Source organism: Harpegnathos saltator, unplaced genomic scaffold, assembly GCF_003227715.2.
Source record: "Harpegnathos saltator strain DR-91 unplaced genomic scaffold, Hsal_v8.6 scaffold539, whole genome shotgun sequence".
NCBI lineage: Eukaryota > Metazoa > Arthropoda > Insecta > Hymenoptera > Formicidae > Harpegnathos > Harpegnathos saltator.
In genome coordinates this window covers 484,402-509,243 of record NW_020230359.1, presented here as the reverse complement: position 1 = coordinate 509,243, position 24,842 = coordinate 484,402, and the positions used below count along the sequence as shown (strand labels likewise).

General features: G+C 54.8%; 1 protein-coding gene across 2 annotated transcripts in view; it reads right to left on the bottom strand.

Annotated features, from left to right (window-relative positions):
- LOC105183513 (LIM domain only protein 3) overlaps positions 1 to 24,842 on the bottom strand; it is a 57,368-nt gene that overhangs the window by 21,290 nt on the left and 11,236 nt on the right. The window contains exon 1 of one of the 2 annotated variants that reach the window (XM_025303249.1): positions 3,446 to 3,979. The exons of the other annotated variant lie outside the window; for it this stretch is intronic. The gene's annotated coding sequence lies outside the window, so the exon portion shown is untranslated. Of the gene's footprint in view, positions 1 to 3,445; positions 3,980 to 24,842 lie in introns of those variants that run through there. 2 annotated transcript variants of the gene reach the window in all.

The window sequence follows — 24,842 nt, the reverse complement described above, 5'->3', positions numbered from 1 at the left end:
ACCCACGAGGAACTTCAATCGCCGTAAAAGCAACGCCTCCGACCTAAGGAACAGGACGACGCAGAGGAGGAGGAGGAGGAGGAGGAGGAGGAGGAGGAGGAGGAGGAGGAGGAGGAGGAGGAGGAGGAGGAAAGCGACGAGCGAAAACGGAATAGAGAAAGAGAAAGAGAGAAGAGGGTATATCGAAGAGAGGGGAAAGCAAAAGTTAGTAGCTCGCCGAGGCGGACAGAGATAGAGTCGAGGGGCGGTTGATGGCCGATAGGGGTTAGGGGGTGCGAAGCGGGGGAGGACAGGGCGCGATGGTCAGCTCGCGAGATACACGTTCGACGGCGCGGCCGACTTAAGAGGATTACATTTGATATTTCGATCGGGCAAAGTGGCTTTTTATTGGACATTCGCCGCGGAATTATCGCTGACTCGTGTCGAAAGGCATTACGCACGCCCCGATGTTATTAAATTATAGCAGCGGCCCGCTAGCACGATATAATGTCCGGGAAATGGGCAACGACCGCCACGTGAAAGGTCCGTTTTGGCATGCCGATGGCTTCTATTGCTACTATTTTTCGAACGCGCCGGCAATTTACTTGGAGTCGCATCGTCGCGAGCATTTGTATTACCCTCGTCCTTTAATCGCATCGTATAATTGGAAGAGGAGAATTTATTTGCATGAAAAATGTTGCAAAGTGTCCGCGGATAGAGATGAAGGGATTATTACTTAAATTTTATATATATATATATATATATATACATATATATCGTATTGAGAGAAAAGCGACGATGTCTCGCTTCATCTTGACCGTGAGAAAACTTGCCGCGACGACAAAGTTAACGACTCCAAGGCGAGGCCGAGGAGACCGCGACGATAAAACGGCGGAACAGCGGCGAGAATCCAAAATGGAAGCGTCACGGTCGACGCTGCCTCCCCTTTTAGCCCGCGCGGCTAATTAGCCGCGGCAATTTGTCGGCGCGAAACAAACCGCCCGGTTGAAAGTCTCTCTCTCTCTCTCTCGCTCGCTCGCTCGCTCGCTCGTTCGCAAGGCTCGCTCTCGCGTTTTCTCGATTTATCCGCAACGGCCGGCCGGATCCGCGCGCGCGCGCGCGCTCACGGACGAGCTGTACCTATCGGAGGCGAACTTCAAACGAAATAATTAAGTGATTCTCTTTAGCCGGCCGGCCGGCTAACGAGCCCGCCGCCGGCTGAAACTAGTGCCAATTATCGGCATTCAAACGGACGAGTACACGCGGGTGGCCGACAGTTGAGACGCTCTCTCGGTGGGGCGTCGAGGCACAGAAGGAGCAGGAAGGGAATAAGGAGAAAGAGAAGGAGATGAGAGAGGAGGAGAAGGGGGGGGGGAAGGGGGCAGAGGAGAAAGCGGAGAGGTCGTTGATGAAGAAGACAGCAGCCGGAGTCTTCGCGGAACAGGGTGGGATACTCGTCCGGACGGACAGTTAGCTTCATTATTTCGACTTTAACGGACGCCCGACGACATGTGCGGGAATAAGACGCGATATGTGGCTACGTGAGGAGGGTACATCTGTATCTTATCTGCGGATTTCTCCTCAAGAGAAAGATTGAAGATGACGATTTCCGGTCTGCTTTAATAAACAGTTCAGCGGCATTTATCCGTTAGAATTTCTCTCCCTCTCTCTCTCTCTCTCTCTCTCTCTCTCTCTCTCTCTCTCTCTCTCTCTCTCTTCCGTTTTCTTTCCTTCTCCATGTGCTTTTATTTTTTAATCGGCGACGAAGGCTTTTGATGTTCGACGTTCGATATTCCGCTAATTAAGCTTCTCTAATTAAATCTCCGCCAAGCAAACAGAGCGAGCGAGCGAGCGAGAGAGAGAGAGAGAGAGAGAGAGAGAGAGAGAGAGAGCGGGAGCGCACGTGTTACGAGGAGAAAATTCTGCTCGTGTTGTATGCGTCTCCTCCTCCTTTTCTCGCTGTTTCTTGTTCTAACAAAAACGGCTAATTGAGAAGTTTATTTGAGGAATTTTTAATTTTAGAAATAGAGATGTGACGGGGTTTACATATTCTGACTTTCAACTTCGAAAGATGGAACTTAATCGTTAGGATTCTTAGCTCGACCAGTTCCTTTCTTACGTGTATATATACACACACACACACACACACACACACACATATATACATATAAATATAGCAACGATATATTTATAGTATCTTTATCTCACGGTAGACTTTGAAATAAATTCCGAGAGGCTATAATAACGTGCCATTCCGATGAATCGCTCGCGAGATTGCACCTAGCGCTAATCTTCGTGAAAGCTTTGTCACGCGCTACAAGCGACTCGCTCTTGCATATTGGATGACGATATCTCGAAAACGATTCATACATAGTGCATCGTGTTATCTCACGGCGTCCGCCTGGAACTTCGCCGTAAGACGGTTCAATAAAGAGATGTATCATAAATGAATGGAACTCCCTCATCAATTTTGGATATAATAATCGTGGCCCCGCGGGACAAGAGTAGCATCGGCAAATACGGCACCACTCATATCATCTCGTGCCCTTTCGTGCTTCTTTTCTCCATCATAAAGTCGAAATGTTACTACTTTATTTCCCTATCCGACATCAATCGCGCGCGAATAAATAGAACTTGAGGAAGCAACGCAAACATGAGACATAAATTTCCCCGCGAGAATGTCGCGCACGCGCGACATATTTACGTAATCTCCTTAATGTGGCGATTAATTAAACGTTCCAAGGATCGGTGCCAGTTAATCGCGTTCCCTCGCAGTCGCTCGAGCCGATAATCTCGCGCGCGCCATTACGACGTCTCGATGGGACAAAAGAGTCGGCGAGTAAAGGAGCTATGCGAATCATTTCTAAGGATGCAGTTAATCCGCGTCGGTAACGGCAGCCCTACAACGGAATCGCCTTAAAACGCCACCGGTAATTGGAACGGACGTCGGTCGATGAGAGATGGGACGCGCGCACCGCGAGATGCGGAGGCGCGAAGGGGGTGAATGACTGTACACGAGCGTGCCGGCGCGTGCTTATCTGCCAAGCTAAAAAGCAAGACAGTTTATAATTAACGCGAGATTCTCACGCGACTTCTTTGGCGAATGCACGTTCATTTATACGCCATCTATGCGCGCTCCGGTCTTATCAGCGCGTTTTCTTTTCTCCGCGCCTCTCACCCCGTCCTCTATGTGTGCGCGCGCAACTGTATGTAGTGCACACGCCGCAAATATATTTTCTTACAAATATGACTTACACGTTACACGAGATCGCGCGCGGCTCGTGTATCGGTAAACGCGATCTATCCAAGTTGAGAACGGGATAATTACACTCGGATCCTTAAGCGCGAGCTAATCAAATCTCGATGTGATCTAAAGTTCTCGTCAAAGTCTCATTCTATTTCCCTCCCGTCCGTCTCGCGGGCGCGGGCGCGGGTTAATCTAATCGCGATCTCCGATCGCATTTACCTGGCAACAATCACTGGCAAACGGCGAAGGTTCCGTGAGCGGCAGTCTCCACCGTCCTCCGTTTAAGCGCTCCGCCTCACGTGGCACTGCACAAGACGCACGAAACAGCCACTAACCCCCGTGCGTGCCCGGGTGTCTCTCTCCATCGAGGACCAGTTCAAACGATCGGTCGGTCGATCGATCGATCGATCTGTCTATCTATCTATCTACCTATCTATCTATCCGCCAGTCTACCGTCAAACCGCGTCAATCGTCACGAGTGTTTCACAACAACGACAAACAACAAACGTCCCTTTGCGGCGCCCCTCGACGAACGCTCGAGTGCGCGCCCGCGCACGTGCACGCACCCCTAGGCGATCTCCTGCGCGAAGAACGGAGCGTGGCGCTGCGTCGCGCCGAAATCGTATCGCGAAATCGCCAGTTCGGCGGTCGGCTGTAAACTGCCGAATGCCGCGTGCGGCCACGGCACGCCACCGAGAGTGATAAATCCCCACCACGAGTGTTGCCCAGCCACCCTCTCGTCGACCCCACCGACGCCGCGCGCCACCCCTACGCGCTTTTCCCACCACGTTGCGAATGCCACCACCAACGTGCATCCCTCGAGAGTTACCCCTCGAGCGAGACGTACGCTCTCTCTCTCTCTCTCTCTCAGTCTCTCTCTCTCTCTCTCTCTCTCTCTCTCTCTGTCTCTCTCTCTCTCTCTCTCTATCTCTCTCTCCTACCCCGCTCGCGCTCGTTTTCTCTTTTCTTCCGCTCACCACCCTCCGGCTCGCTCGCTCGCTCGCTCACGCGCGTCGATCCTTCAACCATCCGCGCTCTACCGCACAATTTAGCCCCCGCGCGCCGGCACCACGCCGGATGTACCCCCCGCGCGCGCCCGATTCGGGATAGCGCGAGCCGCACTCCAGTCGATTAGGCGGCGCGTTTAGAACGCGAGTTATGAGCTCTCGATTTCCAACGGCGACGGAGCGCGAGCGGGCGAGCTAGCGCGCGCGCGGGGCGGGAGGAGCGAAGCGCGAGGGATGAAAGCGCGCTGCTACGACCGCCGCGCGCGAAAGACGACGGCGGGCGCGGGGCAAGAGATATCGATTATAGCCCGCGCGCGCCGGTGTGTGTTCGTTTCTTTTTAATTTCGCGCCTGTCGAGGTGCCACGGAGGGTAAGAGAGCTGACTTTGTCTATGAATCAATAAGGCCAGGCGCGGCGGCGGCGGCGGCAGCGGTCGTAATTAGGATCGACCGGGGGAATTCAATTACCGGCGATTTATCGCAATGAATTCGTAATGAGCGTGGCACTCGCTCCCTCCCCCCCCCTCCCCCAGGCCCCGCGCCCAGCTTCATCCCACCCGGGCTATTTAATCTCTGTCATTTTTCCAATTAACAAAGATTATCTCGTCCGGCTCTCGTATCGTAAGATCGTCAATACCGAGACGCTTTTTGAGCAGGTAGCCTCGCTCGCGACTCGTCGTACGTCGGTCTCTTTCATAGCCTCTGCGACTTCGAGGGGGGGGGGAGGGGGCGAGGGGACAGAGCGATGAGCGAGAACGATTATTAGCGACGAGCTATTTGATCGACGAGTAACGCAAATGCTCGGCTATGGGGTCGTCCTGAGGGACGATCACGCTCGTCGACGCAGTCAACGTTGCGAAATAGCTACGGAGGATTAACCTCCGGCGCGGCGCGTCTCGCTCAACGGGATATCCCTAGAATCACCCCCTACGAATTCCACCCCACCGTCCCACCTACACGCAAGCCGACGCAGGGATGGCGTATCCCCACCGCGAGCTCGCAACCCCTACTACGCGGACGTGTCCTGCTACCCCTACGAAGCCACACCTCCCATTACAAAAATTACACCGGTCGCTGATTTAGTGTTCTGCGCCGATTCACGGTGGCGGTCGCGCGAGGGGGGTGGCAAGGAGCCGCGAGGGCGCACGGCGCAGGGTGGGGACGTAAGTAATGAAAGGGTTGCCGTCGGCTTCGAGAATCACGGAATCATTCGCCAGATTAAATTAGAAAGGCTACGACCTTTTTTTTCTCCCGCTCCCATATACCGAGTAGACGAAATGGATTAAGCCGTGTTTATTGCCGCCGCCGCCGCCGCCGCCGCCGCCGCGCGCCGCGCCGTTGCGTCGATGGTCTCTTTTAATTATCGGCTGATTTATCGACGTCAAAGGCGTGTTGTAGCCGCGGGTGGTCCGCGCGGGGAGTAATCCTTTATAGAGGAAAAGGAAAAAATTCGCACTATCTCTCGCCATCTTATCCGGCACTTTGCGCTTATATTATCCCCCGCCACTCCCGGCGGATTATCAAAGAAAGCAACGGATAGCTTTTATGTTTGCAACTGGAAATTTTTCCAACGACACTGAACGCGGAAAAAAAAAAAAAAAAAAAAGAAGAAGGGAGTGCTTTGCACCGGATGCTCTGAAGAGTGAGTAGCGAGATAAGTTTGAAGTCGCCGTTTCCTCTCGGCGAATCTTCAAACCCGGCTTTAGTTAGGGAGTTGTTTAATATTGAAAATTAAAGAGTTATGATGGGGAGGGGAGGGGAGGGACCCGAGTTTCGCCAGTGTAAATAGGTAATAAAACTTCATTTGCCAATTAATCTTAGGTGCGCTTCACTTTAACAGAAATTTAATTGGGGTCTTAATTACCGAGTTATTGAACGTTGCAAATTAAAAACGGCTTCTTAACCGAGATACCGAGTCGTTGAATATCGACGATGGCGGCCACGCGCGAGAAACCAGACGACGATGTGCACTCTAATTTTCGTCGGACAAGTATCAACTGCAGATTCCACGGATGAATCCCGTGCATCTGGAACGTGCGCGTGCGCGTGCGCGCGAGCGGACGACATGCCGGCAACCCCTCCTGATACAACCACCCCCCCGATCGCAAGTCCAAAATCGCTATACGACGTTTGATAATAGTGCTCTCTCACGAGTGCCGCGAGACGCCGCGTTTTCCCAAGTCTGCCGGCGTTCAGGGGAAAGCGAAACGCGAGAGAACCCTGAAATTGCAAGTGAGTGAGATAGGCCGAGCGAGAGGGTGGCAAGACGGGGGTGGAGGGTAGATAGCGGGGGTATCGCGAGGGTGCGCGCGCGCGCGTCTCTGTGTGCACGTATATGTGTGTGTGTGTGTAGGACGAAGGGCAAGAGTGGAACGGGGGTGACGAAGCGGCCGGGAGAGAGAGGGAGGGATAGGGAGCGTACTAATCACTTCTACGGACTTTAATGGAGGTTTTCTGTACGCCGTCTACTTTGTCCACGACTTATACTACTTCGAACCCCGTTGGAGCTCTCGGTGCGGAGCATTTGATAGAAAAAGCGGACGGAAAGTAGCGTTACGTGTATTAAACTAAGCGGCACTCTCTCGTCGACCGCGCTCGGGCTCGGGCTCGGGCTCGAGCTCGAGCTCGCGCTCGCGATGCCCTTATCTCGCGAAAAAGCATTTAACGACGGGCCCGCGCGCGCGTCGCACCAGGCCGCGCGCGGCGCGACGATAAATTCCGCGTCGGACCTGAAAGGAAGCGACACACGCGCGCGCGTCGCGATACCTCCTCCGTGCACCCTCGCGTCGCGGGGGGAGGGGCGGTATCGATTACCCATCGCTTGAATTTGCGTGTGATAAATATGACTCGGCCGTATGGCTTATGACTCGGTAAACAGAAATCGTTCTCGATACATCAGGCTTCCCCCGAATTCGACGACGCGTGCGAGCGAAAAGGAGACGCACGTCAGGAAATGTCCGATCAGGTGCTTAGATTTGACTATACCTTATGTATCTTTTTTTCTTTTTCAGTACGAAGGACTCGTGGCAAACTTCGTATCCGAAATATTGTAAATTCGGCGACGCTCCTCCGCACCTCATGCACCTGCGCGCGCGGAAATAACCGCTGGATACTGCGGATTTGGAATGACGCAGCCCGACAGCATCGACGCTCGCGCGCGGCGCGGATACTAAGAGCTTTTCTGGAAGAGCAGGGCTCCATTAGCCGACTCGCCTGTCTTCTGAGTCCATTACAAGATGAGCCGCCATCCTCCCGAATGACCTTCTCCCCATCCCTCTCGTCCCCTCTCCCAGAGTCTCTCTCACTGACACGTCGCGATCTACACACGTTGCTCGTGGATACGCAAACTCGCTCTCGCTCGCTCTCATTCGTCCACCCACTTTGCCTCCTATCTCTTTATATACGTACGTATATACAAAATATATATATATATATATATATATATATATCGTGCCAGACCGTAAACACGATGCAATTTAAGAGATCAATCCCGTTCTTCGACATAAAGGATGACCCGCGTTCCTGAAAAGTCGGCAGACGCGAGATCGAGTAACGGACGCGCTCAAATTTTACGCACGGCCGTTCCGCAACATATAGAATTCTCGCGTGTACGCGAGCAAGTCGTCGGCTTGCCGAGGAGGCGGCGGCGGCGGCGGCGGCCGATAAATAATTGACACCGTCTGGAATGTTGATCAATTCTCACGCGCGCGACTGAATTAATTTACGTGGGAATCAAAAATTCGATTTCCTCGTCGATCCGCGCGCACGCGCGGCTTAAATACGCGTGAATCCGGCGAATAATCGAAATTGCTCGCGGGACATTAGGTGGGACGACGTGACGCGCGCGCGAATGACTATCCGGTTAGAGGGACGTTCGGGGCGCGTTCTTTGCGCGCAAAAAGCGTCGCAGCACCGAGTGCCGCCTTATTACTCGCGAAAAGCCGCGCGGACTGAAGCTGCTCGCGAGCACGCGAGAGACAAGAAGATCTCTCTCTTTGCCGCTCGCATTATTCGCGATAGAGTATGCGGGAAGACGGAGAGAGTAGTCGAACGTAGAGGGGAGGGGGGGGGGCGAGGAGGGATGCCGTGCCAGATGTACTTAAACTAAGAGCGCCGCTCTGCCGCGGCGTCCCCTGATTTATTCACTCCGTGAAATTTTTACTCCCTTCGCGTCGGGCCTCCGCGGGCCTTCGCTGCCCCAAACCGACATACGTCTTTGGAGTTGCTATGCGCGCGAGGCACCACAGGCCATCCCGAGACCCGCTGGATATAGCTTCACCGTGTCTCCGGAGGTATTCCCGTGTCGGCAGTACTTTTCGAATAGTAAAATCCTTCGAAATTCTACGCTTCTGCGAGATTGTCGTCTTACGCGAGTCTGCGAGAGAGCGAGAGAGAGAGCGCGAGAGAGAGAGAGAGAGAGAGAGAGAGAGCGTGCGCGCACGAGCCGGCGCGGCGCTCCGATTATCCCGAGTATACGGATTAATACTTGAACAGCGCGCGCGGCGCTGATATCGGGAAATTTATTCATGATACCGTTTCGCGCGAGGCGGCGCCGTAAAAGCGACGTAAGAAATAATATAAATGATTAATCGCGTATTATATACAGCCCCGTTCGTACACGTCTCGCCGAAAACGGCTCGCGCATCCTTCTCGCAGCGGCATACGTCGTGTATCATTACGCGTATCGTCTCGTTTATTATTATTTATTTCGCTCCGCGAGGAACACACGTGACCGCTCCGTAAAGAATAAGTATAACTGTTCAAACGTAAGCCCCTGGCCTCTCCTCTCCGCTCCTCGTCTCTCCGCGCCTCGCGCGAGCAGCCAGCCGGTGGGTAGTCTGTCCTTCCGGCAATCACTTTCCGCCTAATGCATTACTTGCGAGAGTATACGAGCACTCACGCGATTACATGCTCGCCAAGTATCTGCGCGCTCGCTCGCTTGCGCTCGCGCGCGCGCGCGCGCACGCGAAAGGTGCCTTCCGGTCGCACGTGGATTCTTAATCGCGGTATCGCCGCGGCGATGCGCGCGAACGGAGCCCGCGTATTGCCCGAGCCGCGAAATAAGGTAATAGTTGCACACTACGTATACGTGTCGATCTCTCGCGGATCGATAGCGAATTTTTCCGAGTCTCCGCACGAGGCGGGGTGAGCGCGATCGCGCAGGGGGGAGGGAGCGATAGGGGACGAAATCCGGTCGAGGTCCGAGAACGTGCGCAAATCGCGAAACGCGGAATACCGGAGCGCACATCGGGAAGACAGAGAGACAGAGAGGCAGAGGAAGAGAGAGAGAGAGAGAGAGAGAGAGAGAGAGAGAGAGAGAGAGAGAGAGAGAGAGAGAGAGAGAGAGAGAGAGAGAGAGAAAGAGTGAGTGAGTGGGAGAGAAAGAAGAAGGGATGGAGGGAGGAAGAGAGAGATATCGCGAGACAGTAATGAATAAATTGTTGAACGCGCGTCTGTATACAGCGACGGCACCGAAAAGCCAGGCAGACAGACAGGCGGGCGGACGGGCGAGCATGTGGGGGCGAGAAGGAGGGAGGGCGGATGGATATTGCTTAGCCGAGACTAGGGAAAGCCCTCTTTCCTATATTATTCTCCCCAACCTCTTCCGATCTCGTCCAGCGACTGCGCCGAGCAACGCGCGGAGCGTTCAAGTGCCGCGAATGTCGGATCACCTCGTTTCCGTGCACACGCGACGCCGAGACGACGACGACGACGACGACGACGACCACGACGCGTAGCCGTCGCTCGTCCAGCACGCCGTCGGGGAAGGCCACCGAACGACCACCGACCTCCGCGCCGTCGCCTCGGTCGTGATACTCGCGGCACCCGATAACGGATCCCGCGAAGCTGTTCCGAAGCTAATCAGCGGTCGCGCGCGCACAGGGCGACGACGATGTCAAGCGTCATTAACGGAACGACGCGCGGTGAAATTGACGACGCCGAGAGATCGATCGGCCGTGCGAATTCGAATTCACGGAGCGAGCTCGAGAGAGCCGCGGGGCGAGGGGTGTCGGGTTTCTCGGTCTGTTCTCGCAGCGCGCGATTATCGCGCGCGCGGCCGGAACGACGAGCGAGCGAGCGAGCGAGCGAGCGAGCGAATAAGCCGCCCTCTCTCCGACACATTCGCGGGATTAAGCGCACGTTTCAAGCCATCGGCAGTCGAGACAGGTAACTCGCCACGCCGCGGCGCGGCGGTATGAACGAGATACCGACCCACACCACCCGCCGGCAATAATTGCCTTATTGACATTAATAAAACGAGCTGGATACCGACGGCTATGTCATCGAGAGAGCCCCATAAACGTCTGGCTGTTGCGTGCGCGCGTACACACATGCGCATGCGCACGCACACGCACACGCACACGCACGCACGCACACACACACACGCGAGAGCGGGCGCGCGCGTTCTCCATGCGGAAAATTGTATACCGGATTAACGCGGCTCGAAGACTTCCGCAGTGCTCGGGTATCGTAATATTTCCCCAGGTGTGACTGTTTTAATCTGCCTAGCGCGTCGCGCTGAAACGCGACACCGACGCCAAATTGAAATCTTGATTGGCCGCGCCGGAGGAATTCGTTTACCAATCTTTTACCGCAAATTGTTCGCGCTCAAAAGGAAAAAAGAGAGAAAAAGGGAAAGATATCGAAACGTCATCCAATTGCAGGCGCAACAGCGACGCGGTCATCACCGTCGTCATTGCACACCCCGTCACGGAGACCACACGCTTCCGTCTTTCCGACGTCCGTGCCTCAAATGTCACTGCGTTCAGTATAAACCGAATAATAAAGAGCACAGGCGAGAGAGAGAGAGAGAGAGAGAGAGAGAGAGAGAGAGAGAGAGGAAAGGGCGAACGGAGAATGCACAGACCTTCCACCGTCGTAGCGAGGGACCGAAAGGTCGGCGAGGCCGAAGGGGGCCGAGGAGGAGGTCGACGATATTTCACCGGTTTCGCGTGCGGGCGAACTTTAATAATATTCGTTCCATCAGGTATGGCCGGCCTCATATTAAGTCGGTCCGCGCGAACGAGGCGCCGCCGGAGCGGCGGAATATGATGAGTGGAGGGCGGAGGGCGAGGAGAGGAGAAAAGAGGACGCATGAGGTGGCACGACGAAGAAGAAGGAGAATGAGGGAAGGGAAGAGAACGAGCAGGCAGAGAGAGAGAGAGAGAGAGAGAGAGAGAGAGAGAGAGAGGGAGAGAGGGGGGGAGAGAGAGAGAGAGAGAGAGAGAGAGAGAGAGAGAGAGGAGGGCCGTACAGAAGGGTCGACGGTAGAAGCGGCCGCGAAGGGTGGCTGCTGGGTGGGTGGATGGGCGAGTGACTGCGGGGGGTGGAGGAGGGGCGCAGGGCGCAGAATGAGACGTGTAATAAAGTGAGTTTTTAATTTCCACCAGTGCCGGCGGTTGGGCCGCGGGTAGGGGGTTAGAAGCCACGGGTTCGCACCGTGCCCATGCTCCGGGCTCGCGGCCTGTCGGCTAGTATTACTAGATAAATCACCCAACAGGCAATAACCGCCCGTCCCCCCTCCCTCCCCCTACCGCCCAGCCCAACATAGACCGACCGTCCACCCCCTGGGCCACGCTCTCGTTCGCCGGCTCGCTACCCACCTACGGAGATCTCTCTGCCACCGACAGCACTGATACGCGACCGTTCGACACCGAGACGGACCGCGCCGTCGTCCGCGAGGAAGCGAGACACCCACCCGCGCGAGATTTCACGCCGGCGATCCGCTCCGTTGCGGAGCGGAGCGGAGCGGAGCGGCGCCGCGCGCGCTTCGACCGACCCTGATTGCTTCCCACCGCTGTACGCGATGCTGTTGATCATCAAAAGCGAACCGTTCTTACCATCGCCAGACTTGTTACAGTGCGCCGAAAACGCGTTTCTTCTCACGCGTAACGGCGACTCTCCGATCATTCCTCTGTGTCTTCTCGCTATATTATAAGAGACTAAAGGTCGATTAAGTTCCGTTCAGAGTCTTGGGGCTTTCTGTCGCGGGGCTTCGCGACTCGGCAGCAGCACGCGCGCTCGAGTAATCGCTGGAAACACCCCTTACACCCTGGCAAAGCGTAGGATCTCCGTTTCCGCTTCGCTCTTATGATAATCAAGCGCTCCGCGAACGTTTGCGTTTAGTGTTTTACGACGGCGGATTATACGCCGGCGAAGACGGCGGCTGCGAGAGGACATAATGACGCTTACGATCAGACGATAATGAACGCAATAGCATTACCATAATTACGGTAATATCATCGCCGGGCGATATTATTCTACCGTACGGCGGCAACGCGCCCGCCGATTCACGTGCGAACTTTCGCGTGAATGCATCTCTCTCTCTCGCTCTCTCTCTCTCTCTCTCTCTCTGCCACAGAAGCGGATCGAGAGTGAAATTTCCGACAGCGAAACGGGACTTTTTTTAACTCGAGATGCTGATTCCCGCTAGGCACGATAACGAATAGCCAAACGCAAGGTTGTAATTCGAGCCGAAACGAGCCAACGACAACGTCCGGATTTACGCGACGATATTCCGTAGGCAAGTAGTCCTGCGGAATGTATACGGCGGTCGTACGGGACCGTAAAATTTTGTCAAGATGCACGTCCCGTCCCGTCGCGTCCCCTCCCCTTCAGGCGGGACTCCCTGAGGATGGCCTGAGAAAATACAAGAAGTCCCCCGGGGGAAACGTTACGGCTGGCGCTCGTAAGTTTACCCCGCCGACAAATTAATGTCCTCGGATTACGGAAGCGGACCGCAGGGAAAGATTCCCGTCGAGGGCCGTCGAAGCCGTTTTCAAAATTTACTTTAAGCCACGGCTGCATTCGCATTTTCCGTTCGTCCCTCACCGGTTCCCTTCGGCTCGCTCGCCCGTTATTGCAAACGTCTCGCCTTTTGGTGGCCGCGGCCGGCCGGCCGGCCGTTCCGCCATCCTAAAGTACAACGGACACACAAAGAACCGGCTGTGGTGGACGCGAAAGAATTCACGCATGTTCCCATCCAATAATTACGATAATTGCGGTCAGCGTGATTTCCCGCAACGCACGATACTCCCTTATGAATTAGTCATCGCGTACGTTAAAAAGTAATAATTATTAATTTAATGCCCATGGTAATGTCGTTAAAGAATAATGACGTTGTATCAAATGTGAAATTAACTGGATTCTCTGTATTAATTAATCGCAGTAATTTTTGTATTATTATCGAGTTTATACATTAATTCATATTATTTTAGTGTGTTACCATGCGCGTAACGTGTTATAATATTAATACGTACACACACACACACACACACACACGCACACACACACACATATAAATAAAAAATTTAAGAGAAATCACACCGCAAGCTCGATATCGAGACTCACTCTCGACGGCGGAGGAGAGAAGGCGCAGAGAGGAAGGAGCGCGAAGTTTTATGAGTAAAAAATTCGGATTATTAAAAGGCTAAACGATTTCGGGCAACGGATGTAAAAGGGAATAACGGACGGCTGAATAGCGGGCGGTGAGGCACGAAGGCGCGCACGGATTAACAACTTTAATACGGCACTTCCTGCCTACGAGCTGGTCGTGCCGTGGAGCCGCGGTCTGGCGCAACTTGACTCTGAACTTGCTCAGAAAGCGGGGAACACATCTGGAACGTATCTCCCGCGGTATCCTCCTCGTCCCATCCCCTTGTTTTCGCTCTCACGGTCTGTTTTCGCTTTCTTCTTGCATCTCGGCGTTTACACGACCTCGCGCTCCACTGACGCGAGTCAGAGTCATTTCGCCTCACGATGGCTCCCGACATTACACGCACGACGGCACGACGACGGCGGCGAGCACGAAATAGAAGCGCACGCCAAATGTATCGCGAGCCGAGATACTTCGCATTCGTCTTACGAAATTCCTACCGTTCGAAAAACAGAAAAGAGAAACATACGGAAATATAAATTACCGCTTTCTCATTTCGTTCCATCTTCCACCGATCGCCCTCTCCCCCTAATATCATCATCTATCCGACAGGCAGCGCGGATTCCCCCCGATCGATTTTCCAGCGAGGTCGAATCGCCCGCCCTCGAATTGTCCGAGTTCGAAAGAAAGCGCGATAATTCTAGGCCGCAGCGGCTCGATATTTTCAGCTAGGCGCGCGCGCCTTTCATCCCGATCTCGGAAGCGCGACAATCGCTCATTAACAGATTTCTTCGCGGTGCCGACGGCGCGACGGCCGCGCGGCGGCCCCGGTAGGCAGAGCAGCAGGCAGGTTAAATCGCATATCGACGCCGCGCGGGATTGCATTCAGACCGGCCGGTGCGCGTCGACACGTCGGGGTGCATTTAAATAAAAAGACACGATAGCCCCCCCCGCGCGCGCTCACTCGCTCACTCGCTCGCTCGCTCGCTCGCTCGCAGCGAGCGATATATCTCACGCGGACGCGGGACAAAATCGGGTTGGTTGGTTTCAGGGCTGTGAAGCCGGCGTAAGGGAGGGATGGGCGAGAGGGGGCAGCCGGAGGGGTCAAATGGCGGGCAGAATGCGCGGTGATTGCTGAAGGGCCGCATAATTGCACCCTTTGTGGTGCAATCAGCGGCGCAACTTGGACGGCGCCTACGTCTATCGGCCCTCGTCGTCCCCTCCCTTTCGATCTTCCTCCGCCCCCCCCCCTTGCCACCTCTTCTCTCGCCCATCTAGTCTCTCTCGTCCCTTCTACACCGTTCCCGTCTCTCGCATTAGCGAGGGCGTCATCAGCAGCAGCGAGCCGATCGTTCCTTAAATATCGCCGTAGTTATCGCTAAATACACTCGCTCGTCCACCGTCGCGAACACGTCATGGATTTTTGGGATTCCGACCTCGTTCTCGCACGGTTCCGTTCGCCGGCGACGTGACGACGCGTACATTGATGAGCGACGAACCTGCCAGTGGACAGAGAGAGAGAGAGAGAGAGAGAGAGAGAGAGAGAGAGAGGCGTGCGGGTTCGCTTATTAAATAACATAAGCGCATGCATTGAATCATTTGCATTTTCCATCGTCCTTTTAGAATGTAATGTGCCGTGCATAATGTGTAATTTTTAACCGTAGCTTCCATAATTATAATTATTAATTTTCATGAATCCTATTGATTGTGACTTTTTCATCATTTTCTCATATTATGAATTTCATGGAATTAACGGGAGCGTCACGATTCGACGATAAAATAGATAAAATAGAGAGACACTTGCGATCCCGGTTGATTTAAGCAACTTTGTTCGACTTAAAACTTTTCCGTTTTCGAGTAAAGACTATCGATGAAAACGGTAATAAAAAGAGTCGATCTATTTCACAGCGCTTACAGTTTGCAGCTGATCGCTCGCGGCTCGCCAATATGCAAGCGGCCGAAACGAGACGACCATCGTGAAAGGTCGTGCGAGATTTTTCGTATCGCGAGGACGACCGCGACACGGCACAATAGAAAGTAATGCGTCTCGCTCGGTAAAATTTATACGCTATTCAGCCCGCGCACAAACGTCGGTAAATTCCGTTGAATTAACCATCGCCGCGGTATCGGGGAAGAGCGACTAAGCGGTTCCACGGAACGATTCACGGACTCGATTTCTCTCATCCGCGTCCGCCGTAATACCGTCCAATTCTAGAAGCCCGTCGAATTTTATCGGATTCGAGTGCACCGTATACCTACATCACGCGAAAATATTTGGATTTCTGGGAAATTATTGGACGAATTAACACACACACACACACACACACACACGGAGGGAAAATCCGTCGGAGGAAATCCAAGAATCGATACATCGAATTTACCGAGCATTTTACACACACACATTTATACACACAAATTTATATATGCGCGTCACATAAAAATCTCCAAAATCTCCCGAGAGTTCCAAAATTTATCCCGCAATCGCGCAAGGAGCCGTAAAATCTCGATTCAGCCTACTTCCCGATTCGTCAGACACAGAGCGGGGGAGGAGAGGGGGGGGCGCGCAAGGCAGGGCGGGGGTAGAGCCGCGTACGACGAGAATGACTGGCGTCTTTTTGAATAAAACCTCCCCGGGCGATTTTAATCGCCTGACTTAATGAGACGGCAGGATCGGGATACAAAGTGGAACGCGGACAATTAGACGGAAAAGACCGACGTCGCGTCGGTATCCGAGGAGCCGGCCGCACAAGAACCGGTCGATCTCGAAACATCCTGCGGGAATGCATACGCCACGTGGTGTCCGCGTGTTCGAGCGTGTTTGCTTTAACGGGATCGCCTATGCTCGTCTATTAATTTAGAGCGTCGCTCGGGGGAGCGATGTTTACCGTACCGGCGACGAGGCAGCCTCGCCTCGCCTCGCTGCAGGATTTTACTCGCACGTGGCAAAGCGCCTTCGTATGGCGCATCCGGCGAACGAATTCGCACGATTGAGGATCACTGGAGCTTGAGGCTGGCGACACGACGATGCCATTACCGCGTCGACCTTCTCCCACACCCCCAACCTCTTCACCATTCTTCCCTCCCCTCCTCCCCCCCCACTCTCTCTCTCTCTCTCCCTCTCTCTCTCTCTCTCTCTCTCATTCTCTCGCTCTCTCCCGCATCTCTCCCCAACGCCTGCACCCGCACCTTCGTCCTCCTCGTCTTTCATCTCGTTCGTACACCGCGAACCTTGAATTATACAGACAGCGCCACTTAAAATAATACACCCGGTACAAACTGAACATCAACGCTAAAACCTGTCGTTTTCTGTAAGCCGGAATTATGGAAATTCCGTCGCGGCCGTTAGTAGTGTCCCTCTCCTTCGACCGGCCCTCCTCGCCGCCTCGCCAGCCGTCTCGCGGCGACGGAAAAGCCCGGACAAGAGTCCGAGACGCGCGCTAACTTGGCATTTTCAGGCAAGAGCAATGTATGATGTATGATGGACGAGAGACGAGAGACGAGGGTTGTAATAACCTGATGGATTGCGGCGCGTGAAATTTCAAGGCGCGTTGGTAGATCGGACGGCGCGTATAACGAAAACAACATCTACAACAGGGAGCAGAGGACAGAGGAGGAGAGGGGGGGGGGGAGAGAGAGAGAGAAAGAGAGAGAGCGGGAAGAGCAGAATTCGCGATTTTCGGTGCCACCGGCGATACAACGACGCGAAGAAACGTCCTCATAAAATTATAGGCACGATCGGCAGCATCGTCGGTGTAACGCGAACGAGCGTGCCTCGAAAGCACGAGTATCGCGATAACCTCCGACGAAACTACCGCTCCGAACTGATGCAAACACGAGACACGCCCGCGTAAGCGAGACGTAAAATCGAACGGCGCATTTAATCAAAGATAGACATTATTACGGTATCCTGCAACCGCCGACGCGTTCTCTTTCTAACCCGCGCGGATTATAGGATGTCCCCCCCCCGTTCGGTCCGCTGCTAGATACCACCGCTCGATACCGATTCCGCCTCTATATCGGAACAACGTCGTCGTCGTCGTCGTCGTCGTGAGCTCCCACGTCCGCAAAAGCGGGGCGAGCGGGGAATCGCGAGAGGAGAGCAAAGTCCGGGGGCTAATAAAAGACTCGCTTAATTAGAACCTTCGTTAAGAGGCCCCCGCGTGAGTCCCTCCTCCCTCTCGTCCGTCCTATCCGCCCCTCGCCACCGCACCCCCCCCTCCCTTGCCGCTCGGCCGGTCGAGATCCGCAGGTAAAAACGTAAGAACTATTTTCATTAAACTCGGCGGCGAGTTCGCGCTGCAAGTCTTCCGCTTTTGTAGGCGAGTGCCGAGTGGCCGCGCGTAAAGAGATTAAGCCGGGAGAAACACGCAGAGAGGGGGATGACTAGGGTGCTGGGGACGGGGGGAGGGAGAGGATGGAGGAACAAGAGCGGGGCGGCGGCGCGGAGCGAGGGGGCTCTACGCGGAGAGAGAGAGAGAGAGAGAGAGAGAGGGAGGGGGAGAGAGAGAGAGAGAGAGAGAGAGAGGGTATGTTTCGTTATTAATTCGCTCTTATTAATTCCACTCGGGAGACTCGAATGGAACGGCATATTCGACGACGGCGTGCGGCCGTCGTCGGATCGATTCCCCCAGCCCCGCTTCTACCACCCGCCCCATCCCTCTCATCCTTCTTCCCTCCTTCCCTCAGCCGCCAGCGGCCTCCTTTCCAGCCCGCGTTTCTCCTGATGACTTCAATTCGGATCGTTAACGCTGATTTCCGTTAAATTGCCGTACAAAAGAATTTTGCCCGAGACGCGGGGACGCGGCGTGGGCTCCCAAATGACCCGCATAGGGTGCCGCCGTCGACGACGTTTCAGTATGCCGGTCTTGCGCTGATCTAAAATTATAATTCCTACAGATCGCATTTTCCTACGTGGGATCGTATCGCCAGCGGCGCAGCGCGCTCACGCGGCGATTCGTCCCGCGGCCATCAGGTACTTCGGTCCTTTTGATTCGCGTTTCGATCGTAACCGATCGTAAGCGAAGAAGCCCTTGTCGAGCAAAAGAGTGAGAGAGAGAGAGAGAAAGAGAGAGGGGGGGAGGGAAGGGGAAAGAGAGGCGGTGAAATTGTCGCCGTGTTAAATGGACATCTCGAGCGTGCCAGGCGAGAGGAAACGCCACGCGGCGCGGCGGCGGTTGGTTAAGCCGATGGGAACGTTCTCGCGCGCTATTTACGGCGCGCGGATGGAAAAACGTAATGCGATTATTCAAGGCGCGGCATCGACGCGCGCAACAAACGGAGCAACAAAGAACACGGCGAAGAGAAGAGAGCCGGTGCGCGAACGGCGCCGCTAACCGCCGCGGCGGAACCTTCTTTCAAGTTGCCGCGCCGGCAAACGAGCGGTGAAGCGCACGCTCGCTCGCTCGATTTTCCGCGCGTACGTACAACGTACGTGCGACGTAACCACGGCCGATTTATTTCAATGAGCCGCGTCGTAAGAGCAGCGGACGCGGCGGCGGACAGACACGCGGAATGAGGAACGTCGCCGTCGCTGCCGAGGACGATGACGACGACGGCGGCGACGGCGGCGGCGACGACGGCGACGACGACGGCGACGGCGACGGCGACGACGACGACGACGAGGAAGGAGGAGGTGGAAGAGAAGGAGGATGAGGACAAGGGACGGTGCGGAGAGGGACGACGCGCGGCGCAGTCACTGATTTAACGCGAGACAATTGAATCTAATTACGACCGTCGCGGCAGCCAGTGATACTCAATCCCGCCCATTCCGCGTCGCGTTTTTTCCATGCTCCCCTCCACCGTCGCGCTTCTAATTCTCTATCAAGTCGATATTGGGCGCCACGGGGACGTTACGCGAGCCTCCCGGCGACGGTAATATTTTTCCCGCCTGTCAATTTTCTTTTTCCATTACGATAACCGTTAAAAGACTCGTAACGACGTACGCTAAGCCGCGCGCGCGCGCGCGCGCGCGATTGGAAAAGACTATAAGACTTTAATGAGATTCCCAGCAATCTCTGAGCTTCTTTCCATCAAAGATACAATATTGCGCTTAACGAAAGGCGCTAAATTAAATATGGGAATCTTGATTGGAACCTTAATCGAATTCGCACGCGGACGTTCCTCGGCGCGCAAAAGCCACCCCCGCGCGCGCACGCACGCGCGAGCGCGCGCGATCATCAGACACGCGTGTCGCTCACGAGCGCAGCTCGACTGACAGATCACAGGCGTGTTACGTAACCCGACGCGGTGACCCGCGAGGATGCAAAAATGGGTTGCGCCGATGCACCGCGGGAGAAGCGCAACACCACGATCCGGAGAGAGTCCCGCCGCGTGTGTGTCACGAGTGTCCGCCGAGCGGACCGCGCGGCGAGCGCGCTCAAGCGTGGACATTAAGCGAGCATTACCATTCTCGAGCGTGCACACTGCGGGGTCTCGCATTAACACGCCTCTGTGTGTAACTCTGTCGCGCGCGCGTTGCAATCTGTCGGTCTCAGACCGGTCGGCGCGCTCCACCGCTCGCTCGCTCGCTCGCGCAGCGCAACGCAGCGCAGCGCAGAGCAACGCTACGTGGCGCGAGGCGAGGCGAGGCGAGTCGCGTCGCATCGGGCGCCCCTGGCTGTTCATTAGAGGCCGCATTGTCCGCTAACTAAGTACAGACACAGCCCTACCCACAGCCCTCGACCAACCTACTGATCTCCGAGGGCCCTCTCGTGCCCCTCGCGCGACCGCACGTAGGATCTCTCTCTCTCTCTCTCTCTCTCTCTCTCTCTCTCTCTCTCTCTCTCTCTCTCTCTCTTCCATCCCCGGCTCAGCTCGGCTCGGCTCGGCGAAGCCGTTGCTCCCCGACCTGAGCCGACCGACCCGCAACTCGCTTCGAGTAGCGACACTCGAGTCGCTGTCTGGCTAATGCGACACGCAGCCGGATCCGTTCCGTTCTCGCTGTATTCCGATGTGCGCGTTGCTGCTTTGTGCGAATTAACCTATCGGAGGGGCTCCAATTATTTCTCCCCTCGGACATGATTCGCTAGGGGAGGAGAGGGCAAGCTATTTTGCGCGCTCGCGCGCGAACCACCGGGATTTCACACACACACACACACACACACACACACACACGTGTGGAACGTCTGATAGTAAGAATACGATGGAACCGCGAGAGCTTCTTATGTCGCGTACCGCGGTGGGGATCTTTACTCGACCGTCGATTAATTACGATGAGGCCTTTAATCTGGCAGATGAAACAGTCGCGGCTAACGCGTGATGACGTCCGATTTTCCGAGCAGGGGAAGGAAACTGACTTTGGATTTTCGTTGAAGAGTATCTTATTTAATCGACAGAGGAGGGGACACGTTCGATATCCTCGTGGAATATTTCCGCGTTGCGTATTATTCCTCTCTTTTCTCCTCCTTTTTCTTTTCAATCACAGAGAGAGAGAGAGAGAGAGAGAGAGAGAGAGAGAGAGAGCCGGAATAACGAATGCGCGCACGAGCGCGTCGCGCGCTGCCAATTCGCCGCTGAGAGCCGAAACGAGCGCTTCTCTCTCCTTGCATTATCGCACTATTATTATTTTATATCCTTTAGTAGCTTCTATTTTTCGCCCTTTCCTTTTCTTTTTTCTTTTCGACCCGCTCTCGCTCCAAGCCACGTCTGGCGGCGGCTCGCACTGCTCGACAAACCACTTTCACCCACTCGTCCCCGCCAACCCTCACAACCCCCTCCCTCCCGCCCCCCCGACACCCAGTCTTTTCCTATCCGCTTCTGCCGGCACATCCATCCCCGTGTCTCACTCCGCCGCCACTCGATTCAGCCTCGCCGCGACGCCACGCCACGTTCGATTTCCACGAGAAGGACGAGGACGACGACGACGACGACGACGACGACGACGACGACGACGACGACGACGACGACGACGACGTTGCAACGTCGCGCAAAGTGCCGGTCGAAGAGTCTCCCTTGCTACTTTGCCCGGCAGGATCGGTTTTTGTGCACTCAACGATAGTGGAAGTTTACTGTCGCCCGTGATACGGGCCGACTCGACGTACATTTTAGCCGTAGCTATCGCGCGCCGGGGCTTCCATCCGGCGGAATGCATCTTACTTGATGGAAACAATCAATCGGCTCGGACGCCCCGACGCGAAACAGGATTCATTTGGTTCATTAGGGATTACGTTTTAAATATTCACGCGCGAGAATACGGGCGTGAGAAGTTAATGGTCTCTTAAGATATACACACATCGCGAGCTATCCGTTTCTTCTGCATCTACTTTGCGAAGCGAATTACCTACGTACGACAGGCCTAACGAATTCAATCGCTGGGGAAGGAGTAATTTATGTATCACCCGCTCTCCTTCTCCCTCTCTCTCTCTCTCTCTCTCTCTACCTCCCGCTTTCGGATACGTCTTAACGAAGGAATAAAAGCGCCACGACACCGGCGAGCAATTTATGAAAACGCGAATGCTAACGACGTTGCTTAAAGCCGGTCACCTTCCGACTCGCGATACCTTAAAAGCGTGTGTGCGTCGGTACACACGGTATATACCTTCTCGCGGGGTCCGGCTGGACGAGCCTGATTGGATAGAAGAGAGGCGGAAGCCTTCCAACACACACGGACACACGGCGCGACACGACGACAGGCTGACGAAGGGAGAAACACGTAGTCGAGCTAATCGCATTAGGGACAGCGGCCATAAATATAAATAGCCGGCAACAACCTGGCCGAATGTTAATTCCGGCCCGTTCTCGTTACCAGCTAATAAATGTGCATTACAATCACCCAGATATGGAAATCCAGCTACGCCTATCCAAGCACCTTACCGGCGGCCGACACAGCCGCCGGAGTTAACTCGGCCGGCGCCCCTTTCGCGTCGCCCCCCCCCCCCTTCTCACTCTCACTCTCGCTCTCTCACTCACACTCACACTCTCTCTCTCTCTCTCTCTTCCTCGTAAGCGCCATGGACGACGTCCGATTCAACGACCGGCTGGACAGGCAAGCTCGTTACCCTTCGACCAACCGACGGCGGTAAACGGGGCCGTATTACCAAGTCCGTGTATCCCGCTATGTAAATACGGACCGGCGAAAAGCGATCTTTGAGATCCGGAATCGAGACCGGAGGACTAAAACTCCCTGCACCATTATATCGGCCTGTGTAACGACCGAATGGCGCGAGTTGAGTCCCCATAGCGATATGATCGATGTCTCATTACGTGGCATAATCACTTGGCATCACCGGCTCCTCTCTCTCTCTCTCTCTCTCTCTCTCTCTCTCTCTCTCTCTCTCTCTCTCTCTCTCTCTCTCTCTCTCTCTCCCGTGTTATTTCGCCGCAACCGCAGGCATCTCTCGAAATATTTCGCGTCTCGTGCGACGACGCGCGCTTCTCTCTTCTGTTTCCTTGTTCTTTTTCACGCCGACGGATGATCGATCGATCGAACGCGTTTCTCGGCGCGCAGTTTGTTCCTCTTCAATTTCGGCCCAAAGCGTTCACGAGCGTAACGGAATTGAACTAATATTTATCGGAGTATCGTCGCGCGGACAAAGGGACGGACGAGGATACCTCCAGGGGCATAAAGGATGTATGAGCAAATGTTATCTCTGAGTCAGTACGACGGTCAATTACCGTCCTCTCACATCCTTCTCATTACGGTAAAAAGTTCATTAACCAGTGTAATGAACTTAATCGCTAATCACCGAGCTATCTTCGCCGGCATACGGGCGTGTCGAGCCGTAGACATAGGGGATGTATGCGCAAGCGTTATCTTTTCGAGACGACGGCGACGTCTCGTGCCTATGTGCGACCGCTTATCACAAACTCGCATGAGACACGATTCGGATACGCATGTGGCAAGACAGGTTTTCCTACTTATAACGTACCCGCATAAACGGTCCCGCTCGCCCTCCCCCCTCCTAAAATGCCTGTTCGACTCTCTGTTACGCGTACGCAACATGCGCGCTCGAGTTCGAGAAACGTCGCGACGCAGAATAGCGCGCGTTATATCCTTCTACCTTGGGAAAAAAATGAGCAAACTTGTAGGGAGAGTCATCGGGCGACACTTCATGGGAAGAGAAAGTCGAGATATCGCTAGATACTGCAGAGATAATTTCTCAACGCATGCTCCCGATCGATTGTATCACGACGAGAAGTCTACAAATTAGCGCGAAACGCAGCCATTGCTCCGGAGGAGGAAAAGTTCGATGTAAACAACAAGCAGTCTCCGGGATCCGCAGAAATAAGCGCGATAGCATCGAGTGCTCCCAATAGGATCCTTACGAATGATCCATCGTCGTCGTGACAGTTTCGCTACAGGCGCGAGCAAAAACGCCTAAACGGCCGTGAGGTCCCGACTTTTCCCGCGCTATTTGATCGATGCTATTCTCCACGAGCGGAGCTGCCGTGTGTACGTGTAGCCGTGCGCGCGCACGTGTGTGTGTGTGTGTGTGTGTGTGTGTGTGTGTATGTGTGTAAGCGTGCACGCGCTCGGAAGAAGAGAGCGAGCGGTCGTCTCGCGATCTCGACTCGCTCCAATATCCGAGTTTTTTGACAGCAATTTCGGTCACGTCCGATAATATATCTGGATCATTAATATAAAGCTCGGCCCACATCCCGCGCATCCCCGTCGCGGGGAAATTGCTTTTCAATCCCCTATACCGACCGCCTCCCCCCTCCCGCCCGGCCGTCCCGTCCCGTCCCGTCCCGTCAGCCCCCCTCGCGAAGCCACCGCGACTCCCACCCGCCGGCTCTCCGCCATCTCCGTCTATCCTCTTCTACCCTCCCCCCCCTCTCCGTTCTGTTTCACCCTTCGGGCTCTCCTATACACGCGCGTATCACCCGGTAGATTCCTCCCGTCGACGTCATTGCTCCGCTGGCGTTCATTCTCAAAAGTCGAGTTTACGCGGAATTTAATGGCACCGGGAGCTCGCGTAAAACTCCCGGCGGCTTGAGCCGTGCAATTTTTCACGGACGAGTTGCGTCTCGCCAGGAAATAGGCTTTCGTTACAAATTATTATCTTACCGGCTGCGAACACGATGTGGCTGCCCCCACACACACACACACACACACACAGTTCTGCTGGAAATTTCACCCAACAAATGCCGCGCGTTCCCAATCCGCCGTCACGGGGGGCGCGTGTCCGGCCGGCTTGGCGCTCCCTCCCCTCCCTCCCCCCCTCTCTCTCTTCTCATGCAGCATGCGCTTTCAAGTCCGCGGCGAATTTTCGTAGCTCAAAGGCCCACTCGCCCGC